At 26.6% G+C, this 13,451-nt stretch overlaps 1 protein-coding gene across 1 annotated transcript in view; it reads right to left on the bottom strand.

Annotated features, from left to right (window-relative positions):
• Window positions 1-206: 206 nt before the first annotated feature.
• LOC118179777 (lysM and putative peptidoglycan-binding domain-containing protein 2-like) overlaps window positions 207-13,451 on the bottom strand; it is a 56,901-nt gene continuing 43,656 nt past the window's right edge. Inside the window, exon 4 of the mRNA XM_035348937.2 lies at window positions 207-11,400. The gene's annotated coding sequence lies outside the window, so the exon portion shown is untranslated. The remainder of the gene's footprint in view (window positions 11,401-13,451) is intronic.

Here is a 13,451-nt window from a genome sequence, read left to right as displayed (position 1 = left end):
TTTTCTGTATTTAATATTAAAATGCCCTGTGTAGGGTAAGAATGGAGTTTTTAGATTGTAAGTTTTTGAGATTTGTTAACACTTGAAAGCAGAGGTTACTTTTTTAGAAATTAAATATTGACCACATATAAAAAAAATCTTGATCACTAGCATGAATGAACATTTCCATCTTGAAAATGCTGAATAATTTGATTTTAAGTAGTTCACACATTTAAAAAAATGTTTTAATTCTAATCATGAATACAACAATGAATGTTTCCATATTGAAAATGTTGAATAATTAAAGATTCAAAACATTTTAAAAAGTAACAATATCCAATAATTGAAAAAGAAACCATCAAATATTAATTTAATATAATTTTACAAAACATATTGCAGCAAAGGGACATTATACACATAATTCTTCTAAGAATATTTACAAATACTCACATAGCACTCAATTCAACATAGCAATGTAAAAACATCATATTCCCATATATCACAACCCACAATCGTAACTTTTAAAATACTTCGAGAATACAAGCACTGCATTATTTAATACATATTATAGAATATGCAATAAAAAGTATAATACTATGCATAAAAATTAAAATCAAGAAACAAATATTCAAGTTAAGATTCATGATTCATTTTGTATACTTAAGGCACACATCAGACTAAACTACTTATAAAAAACTTTCCTTTCAACAGGAAAATACAAACAGCTGTTCCTTCACAGCATTACACTAAAGACAGAGTGCATATAATTGAAATTTGCTATTAAGCTTATAGTGCCTCTACATGTTACCTATCATCACATTACACAGCATGAGAAGTCAGTCTAAAGCAGTGGTTTCCTATACATGGAAGGATATTTATTTAACAAAAAGTTAATAAACAATTATATAATTTTGATACTGCTGTTGTCGAATTTTGCTTAAACTGAAGAGTTATAAAATCAGTTTGTTGTAATTAACTTTCTAAATTCAAATTTGTACAAAGGCAACTGGCAGTCATATTTTCATTATGTTATAAAAATAGCAATGGAAAATATTAAAATACACTAAAGCGATTTTAATTAAAGCAATTTAATTTAATTTTTAATTAAAGCGATTTACACTAAAACGATTTAATGTCGCCAGAGTCGTAGCTAGGGTTTTCAGCGCCCAGGGACAACTGAAGATTTTGCGCCCCCTACTGCTTGCCAAGGATGGAAAACATTTAATTCTAAAATGTAAGATCAGTTTGGCGCCCCTTGGATTCTGCGCCTGGGGACAGATGTCGCTTTGAAAGTAGTTTCAAAGCGACATTAAATCACCAACAAATAAACACAGAATCCACCATAATTATGAAAAATGCTACTGAAGCTTCAATAAATTATACAATGATGCAGTGAAAAATACATTCTTGGTTAACATAAGATTTTTCTCAAGAAAAATTATGCTGTACTTCAGAACAAAAATTATATAAATAATATAACTAGCATGAAAAACATTGATAAAAACATAGTTATAAATTTTATCAAGATTTTTATATTTTTCTAAGACAAGTTACGTATTCTATAATGCATACTTGCATGTGACAGCAATATTGTTACACTTAAATAAATAAAATTTAAATGTGATAGAATACAATAAAAATCCATTAACAGTAACCAGTAGGTGCTAGTTATAAAATTATACCTTTAATTTATCCTATTCTGATAATTAAAACCACACATACATTTTTCTGAAAACAAGATCAATTTACAATATTAATAGTTAAATATACTAATTTATGTACAGCCAAGAAGATTCATGCATGCCAACTCATTTCATATGTGTAGCATAACATAAAAAAAATTAAATAATTACATGAAAATATATTAATTTACAGCAAAATGAAATATTTTTACTTAGTGACAGTTCACAGTATGGGATTTGAATGATTTCATTTAATTAACTTATAATAAAATACTTTAAACCTACCAAGCTCGTATATGGCCAACTACACGGTTTGTGGAATATTTTTAACAAAGGTGGAATAAATCCAAATTTTTTTAAAAATCAAAACCTTTAAAGGTTCTTGAATGATTTATATAAAATTAAAAATTAGAATTTTTTTTTAACCTTATCATAAAAATTTTTAATTACAACATAGCTTGAAATCTACAATGAATTAAACAATTTAAAAACACAGTTTTAAAAACATATCTGTATTTATCAGAAGCTATATATAAAATTTAGTAAAAGAAGTATATAATTAAAATTCTTAAATCCCGTAATTACTTTAAAAATCTAATTCGCCAAAATATATACGAGTACCAGTTCAAATGTTTTACATTTTTCCAAAATGTTTTTATCAAAGAACATGCAGAAGAATATAGGATTGTGTCAAAGTCAACATATTAAGCACAGAATGCTTGATTTACTACAGAAAATTAAGAAAGTGATGCTAGCAGACACAACTGTGATTTTAGTTAACAGAATTTACAACAATCATGTTCTTTTTTAAAGAATGTTTCTAATGCATGACAATAAAACTGATTTTTTCAGTTTTGAGTTAAAACATTTAATAAGTTTTTAGATTAGAATTCAAATTATTTGAATGATAAAGAAAACATGAAAATATAAATTTACATTTTTTTTTTTTTTTTTTTTTAAATTTTATGGCATTCAATGTTTCAAATGTTCCACTACTTTTAACAAAAATACAGTTATCTTAAATCTCTTGCTAACATGTGAGATTATATATATATTTATACATATTGCAACATAGTCACTCATGTATTTGCTGATGTAATGAATATTCACTGATGTAAATTCAAACAAAACAATAACTAAATACTGTGCCCACTAAATAATTCAAAATAAATATTGTACCTGATGTAAATATTCAAATGAAAGTTTTCTTTTATAACATTTCTTTTAAATACAACCTTCAAAGATTACTATAAGAATTATTCCCTAATTCACTGATGTAGAAATGTAAAATGTTTGGATAATGAATGCAATCAGAAATTTTATGATATATATAAAAGAATTGATTAGATAATCATTTATGATACAGAAGTGCTAAAGATTCTATATTATTACATTCTTTATTGAATTTTTGATTTAATATATAAAAAGATTATACATAATTAAATTAGCAAATTTAAAAAAAAAACAATATTTCATCTGGGAATTAATACATTTAAAAAAGAAAATCACTCTTATACACTTAAGCATATAAAAATGAAAATGCTTACATATTATTTTATTTAAATAATTATGTTCTAACTATTTTATTTGAAACAAACACTTTTCTTTTATGACATCAGCCACTTTAAGGAACTATATACTTATAATCACATATGATTACAAGGAAAATCAGCTGAATTCTTTGAATATATTTGCAAAAATCTACTTGTTATATTGTAATGGAAACACTAGCAGAAGTTACATATAAAACTAGAGATGCCAGTTTTATGGAAATACATATAACATAAAACAGTGTGGTTCTTATTATCTGTGATCAAATCATGTGCAAAACCTGCACATGATTAAAATTAATCATGTATTAGTCTTGCACTTACACAATTTGATTATCCAGCTGGAACATAAAAATCATCTATATGTGAGCACATAGGTGATTACTGGACTAGTTAAAAAACAATCTGTATTCATGTTTTACAGCCTTTGACAACTGCACAGTACTTTGTACTACTTTTCTAAGTTTAAAGCAAAGCGTCACACACACACACACACACACACACACACACACACACACACACAAAAAAAAAAAAAAATTAAAAAAAAAATTAAAAATCACTTTTTAGCAGTTAATCCTCTGCATTCTGCATATTCTTTTAAAAAACCAGTACAATTTTAAATAGATTTAAGATCTTTAGTACTTCCTTAATTTTCATTCTAATGATGTCAACAGTTGAAGTACAGAGTGTTAAAGTTTTAAAAACTTCATATTTCTGCAAATGATTTAATTCATAAATTTAATAAATTAAAACTATTGATATACTTAAGGTTTATTAATTAAGAAAACATTTACAAAATAAAATATTCACTAATAACAAAGCTCCTTATTGAATAATTTAGAGCACTTGTACAAATTCACTATGAAAAATCATTTTTTGGATAATTCTATCTAGTATTCTACTAGCATAAGAATTTAATAAAGTAATGCTTAAGCAAGTAAATACATAAAACATTTATTGGACATTAATTTCTGTTAAATTACAAATGAAAGCATGTTAAAAATGCGGAATTTTATTCAGTCAAGCTAGCTATAATAATAATAAATATTCTGTGAATTCTTTTTTGAGTCAGCAGTTTAAGCCATAAGAGAAAAAGGAGGTTTTTTTTTTTTTTTTTTTTTTTTTTTTTTTTTTTTTTTTTTTAAAATTTCCTCTCCCCTTACAAATCTGGCATATCATTTAAATTTTTTGTTATAGAACTGTAGTTAAACCCACTAGAATGAAACATTAAGGAAGGACAAGAATATTAAAATTAATCATGTATTGCAGATACACTTTTTTGTTTCTAATGCCAGGAAACAAGCAATTTTGAATAATGTTCTTGCTGGGAATTTCTGGGTTAACTATGTTTGGGTAATAACAGAAAACTAAATAAATTTCTAGGACTTACTTAAAAGTTCTCATTTAATACATATTTAATACTTTAAAGGACACTATTGATAATTCTCAGATATTTTATAATACTGAAAAACCATAAATTCTACAAAAAGCATTAAAGAAAATATAAGCGCTTATTATTAATTACTGTGCCCATTTAACTTTTTATAAATTCTACTAGTAGTAATGAAATATTTTATTATTATAAATTTCCACAAGATATTTACAATGGGTTTACAATAAAATCACATATAATTTTCCCATTTTTTATTTTTGTAATGGCATCCATGCAAAGTGCATGCAATGAGAAGCACGAAAATAACAAAGGATGGAACTCTATAACATTTATAAAATGTTTGGCTGCCTTTTGATCTGTAATTTAAAAATGGAAAATTTTCATTATTAGCAGGGAATCTGATATTTTAATGTACATAATTCAAATGAGATTCCTTTGGATTTACACTAAATCAGACCTAAAATCAGATTAGATGTTCACCATATCCTTTCTGAGGGGAAGGGGAAATGAGATTCCTTTGGATTTAAATTATATCAGACTCAAGACTTAGCAGCTTGCATCATAAAGTTTAACCTTCTTTTATTTCCTTAAAGAACATATCTGAAACCAGACTATCCTTTCAGAATTTTAAGATCTGATTTACACCATCAATTTTAAATAAAAATTCACAATTCCATTGGATTTTTACATTATTCTATAAAAATGGATTTAATTTCTGGTGTATGCATCCTAGAAACATGTATGAAACTCTATGAAAAACTGCTCTTGGTACTTTTCCGTTTTGCCGGCACAAGCGATAAAGTCGCCAATAATGGTACAACCGATGCCAAACGGAATATTCTCGCTGGTAACCTTTTACACCTCATTGTCAAAACAAGTCGCAGATTTTTCTTATCAGATTGATTGTTTCTTTCAATACTGGCATATAATTACATAGAATTTTTATCAGATAGTTCAGTTTTATGTCTAAGGCCATTTTCGGTAATTAAGTCAATTAGGATGCAATCACAGCACTTACAAGCCGAAAATATAGAAAAGGTAAAGGGTTAAATTCATTCATTCTAATGAGAATGCATTAGCGAAGTAAAGCACTACAGTTTTACATAATTTCTGAGTAAGCTATTCATACGAATTGAAATATTTCTTGCATTTAAACTTGTGTTCCAAATTAAGATTTAACTTGAAATTAATGTAGATAATTACTGAGAGTATTAGATTTTTGTAGAGTAGTTTACGTGAGATGAGATCGCTTGGGGTCACGTGATATAAACCGGCGAATCGGGATGTTGAACCATGAAAGCATAGTAAATTCTTAAATTAATGTCTTTTTACAAATTTATTGTCTTTATTTATTGGCTTTTTATAAAATTTTAAGCGTTATTTAAATGTTTATGCCTTCTTTTTGTAAAAGAATTCTTAGAACTAACATTTTTTAAGTGTATACTGTATGTTGTCACCAATAAAGTCTGCTTGCCGAGATTTGCGCCGGCGAAACGGAAAAGTACCCTGCTCTTTTATATGCTTATTATGCTTGTATTTTATTGTATAGATTATATTTCTCATAAAAGCTTATCAGATTCTAAAATAATAACTTTACAGAAGTTCTAATTTATATGCAGATGTTTGATTATTTTGAATAATTTAAAAATAAATTAGCATAAATATTTTTTCCTTCATTCTAGAACCTTGTGTACATCAAATCATTTCCTCAGTTTCATTCAGAATGTAAATAGGGTACTTACATGTTATCCCATGGACTGTGGAACTGTCACCAAGCAGTACGATTTAGCACCATTTATGGATAAGTATAAAGGAACAACATTCTAGTAACATCTACACTTTTGTTTGATGTAAGTATGATATACAATGGCAACGCAACATAAAAAAATTGTGACAAAAAATTATCTGTTCAAAAAGGAATGTGGTTTAAGCGTTGAAGATTCATATTTGTGACTGTACTTCAGTTCATTTACAGCTGGTCAAGAGAATTAACATCTGTTGAATGTGGAACAGAATGGCTTGACATGACTAACACAACAGTAATAGACTGGAACAATTACTTATAAGAAGTTTGTACTCATTGTACTCTAATCAGAGTTTCCAGTAAAACTGGACAGCCTTACAAAATAGCAGAAATTAAAAATAGCCTTTTTACAAAGGACAAAAAATGAAGCAGGTTGAACTCTTTTGTGGCAATAGCTATTTGGTAGATTGTGCAGAGAAACCGATGAATATTTTACCGTAAGAATTGCAGAAGAAATGTAGTTCAGAATTCCACAAGAATGACTGATGGAACTTTGACAGGACTGCGATTATACGGCAACTGGGATAATATGTACGTATCATAAATAGTTTCAACTGCATTAATAGCAAAACTCTTTAAAGACTATAATAAACAAAAATAATAATAAAAAGCTCAGTTATGTACTAAAACTTCACACAATCACATACTGATACTTTTTTATGATTTTATAGAATCTTTATCATTTCTTACATAACTGGCTATTTTAAGATACTAATTTAGAAGTCAAACAACGGCTATTTTATGTCATACATAAATAATGACAAAAACAGAATAATTATTAATATGTAACAATGCTTGCATTATAATGCTAAAGAACTTGATATTTTTTAACACGGTTAAAAAAAATTAACCATATTTTACAATTTATTGTAATGAAGTCTGGTCCCCAGTGACTGCAATAAATGCATAGTAAAAAAGAAGTAAGGATAATTAAAAATCATTATCTCACATTTATTGTAAAGGATACACAAAACTTTAATTCAAGAATATCCTTCTGTTGCACAATCCTGAATGTTTTCTTTTTGCATCAACTATCTCTTTAAAAATCAAAAAAATTCCTCGTGAAAGATTTAAAACAATCTTCTCCCTTTTAACTCAATATAACAAAACAGAAATAATATGTTTATGATCAGCCTACAAAATATTTTGATAAAACTGTAATGAACTCAAAGAAGGAAAATTTGATTCATAAAAATGTTGGCATGCTAGAACTATTTGTAAGTTTGGTTATGTATTATTAAATATTTAATTTCCTAGGAAATATACCTACTGATACATATGGAAGAAGCAATGGCATTTGACAGAGCAATTTCAATAAAATTAGACATTTAGAATTAATCTCTTGAGTCGCACAGCTTTTTTGATCTGCTCATGAAGAACTATTTAAAGAGCATTTATTAGCTTACTTTGTATAATTAATTATTTTAGTCTCTGCTTTCATGAAGATCAAGAAACTATTTAGACCAGCAATTCAAACACATAATATTTGGACTACTAAAGTAAATATAAAAACAAAATATTTTAAATTAAAGAGTAATGTATAGCATATTACAAAAAAAATCTCATGACTGATATAGGTAGTCATGCCACTAGGTTAAGCAGAAAAGCAGTAATTGTTAAATTTACACATCAATTCTGGTGCATGTAATTTTACTTGTTATTTATTCAATTGCATATAATATTTGACCTTGATATGAATAAAAATTTGCATTGTAGCAGATTGCCATTATCATTATATCATTATATTTTTTAGAAAATTGTTGTAAAGCTTATAATCCACCATAAAACAATAACCTACAAAAAGAGTATTAACTTAACCAAAAAGCAGATTCAAATTAGTATTATTCATTTACAAATGAACTGTAAAGAAATTCAATAAATACATTTGTTTGAGTTTTATGATATTCCTATTGAAAATAAGCCAATTATATGAGGAACTAGTTTATTGGCAGCACTGAAAAATATAGCCCAAAAAATTTATTTCAACATTTTTCAGCTACTTATAGAAAAACACTGGCAAATATCAAAATAATATTTGATAGACGAGAAATCAGTAAAACCAGTAACTGAGCCTGTTCTTAAATAACATTAACAACAGCTAAACATACTGAAACTAGTATAGAAAGTTACTGTTTATAAAAGTATTTATTACTTTTTTTTAATCTTTCAATATCTGCTTGCTCTAAAACATTAGAATGACATTTAAATGATAAACAAGAGCTGAAATAATTTGGCATGAATTTTTTCTTTGATTTTTTCAACAATTAAACACAGCAACTTCTAATACTTGCCCCGCTAATTGCAATTAAAAAAAAAAACTTGAAAGTCAAAACTATTCAGTGTTTAATTGTTGTACCATTCAGTGTTTAATGTTTTAAGCTGAAACCATTCATTGAGTATCAGTATGTAACATACTTTTATAGAATAATCAAAACTATGGTTCAATCAAACCTGTACGTTAAATATATATTACATGTTATAATATTTTTAATAAAATCACTGAAGAAAATGGAATCAAATAAATCATTTCAAATTGGAAAAGAAGGGGGGGGGGAAGATAAAATTTAAAGTTCTATTTTAAACAATAATCTCATTAATTCTTTAATTTATTGTATCTCACTACATTTGTTCTTACTATTTTTTAACAAATTTCTATCTCTTAGCATAATTAAAATATGAGGAATTTAATCTCTATATATAATAAAAGAAAGAGTCTCTCTGTGTGTGTCTTTCGTTCGCGTTGCGCGTAAGCTATTAGACGCACGGCTACGAAATTTGGTACATAGGTGCATCTAGACAAGAGCCAGTGCACCTTGAAGAGATTTTTTCGAAATTCAAATTTTTTTAATTTTATGTTTTGTGAAAAAATCGCATCATTTTGAGACATAATGGGCTATAGGAAAGCGAGATTTTACTCTACACACTCCATTTTCACATCGTCATGAAACATAGGCACTTAGCTATTTTACGATCTTAAAATAAATTTCGTGTTTCAATAAATCAATTAAATACAAATTTATTTAACAAAGAGAACTTAACACCTTTTCGAGGGGATTTTTTCTAAAAAGGTTTATTTTTAAAAATGTACAGTTTATTTTTCTTTGATTTTTGGGCACGTTAAACTTTCATCCTTGTGACTGCTTTTACAAAAAGAATTTTGGAAAAATGATAATATTTTGTATTTTTAAAAAAATTTTCAAATGAAGCTTCCGAGTACACTTCTCACATCTTTAAAAATGTCATTTTAGCAACAGTTTTCCTGTCTTATTGTTGTTGATAGATTTTTGATTAAATCGCATCATTTGAATAGTTTCAATCTTTTAGAAATATGGGTTTGGAAACAATTTTTCATCATATTTCTTATGTCACTGTTTTTAAGAGATTGGCATATTTCATTGTCATTTTTTTATATATATAATACATTTTTATTGATTTTTTGATAAAGTTGTTCCGCAAAGTACAATTCTGTGTGGAATTTTTTGTTTTTTGAGTTTCTTTCATGTTATTTTTTGCTTATTTCACTGTTTGTAAGATATTGAAAAGTTTTGCATGATTTTTTTTCCTTCAACAAAAAGTTGGTTAATTTTTTTATTAGGATAATTAATATTTGTATTAAGGGATATAGCTTATTTCATTGTAATTTTTTTCTCTTGAAAATATAAGATAAAATATCATTAATTATACTTTGCTTTTCAGAATTTTTTGTTTTTTTGGATTCTTTTATGTTATTCATTGCTCATTTCACTGTCTTTAAGGTACTGAAAAGTTTTGAGTGATTTTTTTAGGAAACAAAGTCCTTAACCTCCTCTATACCATTTGAATTCTTAAGATTTTGCAAAAGGAAGTTGGTTAATTTATTTATTAGGATAATTAATATTTGTATTAAGGGATATTGCTTATTTCATTGTAATTTTGTTATACATAATAACTTTTTTTATGAAGTTGTTCTGCAGAGTAAAATTCTATGCAGTTTTTAAATTTAACATTTGATGTTTCCCTTCAACCATTTTTCCGGTACATTTAAAAGCCAGACGAAGGCTAGCAGCGAAGCTGCTAGTAGATTATAAAATTATTCAACATAAAGAAAATGGACATAATTACAATATTTTCTATTTTAATTTTGGCAACATTTCTAATAATTTATGAATCTTAGAAATAATTTTTGTTTTAAAGACATACAAAATTATTATTATAAAACAAATTTATGCATGCATAAAATTTAATATTATAGAAATAACATTCATTTGCAAGATTTTAATTAAATTTCTAAAAGCTTAATTCTGTTAGGTACAAAAGCATAGCTTAAGAATGGAATTTTAAGTAATCAGGTATGCATATAGAAGAAATTCATTTTACAGGAAAGCCATGAATTACTCTGTTCAAAGTGCCATGCTTTTATATAGTATACATTTTTGCTGTTACCACTTTGGGAATGCATAACACAATATTGCTCAGATAACATAACTACTTTCATTGATTTATTTAATCTTAATTACTTGCAATGAATTTTTAACATATGCTTGATTACTAATAACAGGGTGAACCACCTTTCAAACAATGTAGAATATATCATATTGCAATAATATTGCACTTTTATTTCAAATAATACATATGTATTACAATACATACACACACAGATATATATATATATATATATATATATTGATATTGTGTATGTATCCACTGTTTTAAATACATTCATATATTACTTTCACAAGCATAACACTTCAAGCATCTCAATAGAATTTCTAACAATAAAATATGATGCTGTACACTGACACATTTACATTTTAGATGATTTGATGATATATGTTTAATTACAATGACCACATATATTTTCACATGAAACTATATAAGTAATATCACCTTACACCTTCAGCAGCTGTTAATAAAGCACAGAAAATTTCTGTATATGTTTATAGTCTAGATTATTATTTCTAAGTTAAGAAGATGGCCACTAATTCCAAGTGAACCACTTTTAATTCCATACAGCTGAAAGAAAACAAAATATAATGCATATTTTTGCAATATTTAAATAAAAAATTAATTGTGCAAAGCTTAACATTCATATTAGCAACAGAGTTAGACAATTAAATTTATTAGCATAAAATTTCACACTTCAATACATCGAGCAATTTTATTATTTACATCAGTCCATAAGCTCAAACAGTATTTCAATATCGTTGCGTGCGTACGGGTTCGTTACGAAATGAATGCACAAGTCCGATGAAAAATGAACAAAAATTTATTATTATTACAACAAATATGTTTAAATGTCCTCAAATGTTCATGCAGTATTAGAATATATCATAGAAGTTATCTTCTAACTACTCAAATGTTCAAGAGAACTTAATTAAAAAGAGCTAGAGAAAGCTAATCTGTGTATTTGCTACAGTCAACAAGAGCAGGTTTCTAAACAAACTCTTAAAATAACAACAAACTAACTAACTAAATTGAGAGGTTTTTCCTCCTTTTTATAAGATTTTAAATCGCACGCGAGAATTTTCTGGAACTTTCTCGAAATCAAAAAGAGATATTTATTTATTAAATGTTAAATGCACGTGCTCTTGTATTTTTAATTTTCCGGCTTAGCTTTCCTTTAATATTCATCACGCGCTGCACTGCACGGGGAATAAAGCAATTTAATTTAGAATTCAACTAACATTAGTTATTTAATTACCAAATCCGTAACAATCATTGCTTCCAACCTTAAAATATGTAAAACTGGGAATTTCGAAATGTTTTCATTATGTGATTCTGATGTAAAATATGTAACTATTTAATTAAATATCTTGTAGTTTATATACTTCAGTTAACTTCATTTTATAATTTTCTTACATTCTAAGTAAAATCCTGAGTAGGAAGTAGGGAAGGAAAGCTTTTACTTATCAAAGGTTTTTTTTTTTTTTTTAAATACAACAAAAACAAAATTAATAATTAATGTATATAATATGTGTGGATAAAGTGAGTGACATGTACTACAGATTCATGTAAATACAAATATTAATTGAAGAAACACTCATAAAAAATTCTAAAAATGTATGTATTAGACTAACAAAATTTTAATCAAACACAATTAAATGAGAAAAATTACACTGGACATCAGGAGGGGTGGGAGAATGAGCATTTTCCCATTTTTGAATGCTACTACTGCCCACTGGTGTGGCCAGAAAATATTTCTGGGTACCCAGCCATGAAACATTCTCTGGGTATAATTGCTGTGTCATCTAAAATTCGCATTCAAAGAAAGTTTTGCAGGTATGATTACTCTTTACAGTAAGCATCAATCTGTGTGTAATGCATTACTTTACTATTTTGTGTGTAAAACTAACAGCTACCCTAATCATTCCATTATAGTATATATTAATTATCTATATTCTATAATATATAGATAAGCTACAGAAAAAAATTTGCTATGTTTGCTTATATTGTAATTTTTTTAATGTTTTATTTACAATTTGAATTTAGTTCCTTTCAGGATGAGTGTGAAGCGTTTGAAAGGAGAACAATGGATAAAAGAAACAATTGATTAATGAAATGATTTTGATGAAGAAAATGAATATAGTTCAGCATTTTGCAAAAGAAAGAAAAACAATCTAGCATGTAAACTTAGCACTTCCAGAACCTGAAGATACAGGGTTCGTACACATTTCCTTACATGAAAATTAAGGACTTTTAAGGACCATCAAAGAAAAAAATAAGGACCTATCAGCAAACAAAAACAAAAAAAAAAAAAAAAAAAAAAACCGAATAGAATAAAGCAATTATTCATACAACCGACTTCATGCTTGTAATTTCACTTTAAGAAACTAACAGAAGTGTGTATTATGCAATATTATTAAATTCACTTTAATACTTACCATAAAACAATTTTGAAAATTAAACTAACTCCCTACAAGTTATGAAGTAGATAACATTAAATTAGGAACATAATTTCTTTAAAAACATGTATAAGTGTATTTTACGCTAATAACAGTCACTATTTTAGAGATTTACATGATTATTATTTAACTTATTTGATATTTATTTAAACACAGTCAACT

Source organism: Stegodyphus dumicola, chromosome 3, assembly GCF_044657685.1.
Source record: "Stegodyphus dumicola isolate Sdum_Otavi_A_Nest chromosome 3, ASM4465768v1".
Classification (NCBI taxonomy): Eukaryota; Metazoa; Arthropoda; class Arachnida; order Araneae; family Eresidae; genus Stegodyphus; species Stegodyphus dumicola.
Note: the sequence above shows the minus strand (reverse complement) of the source record. Positions and strands in the feature narration are given on the sequence as shown.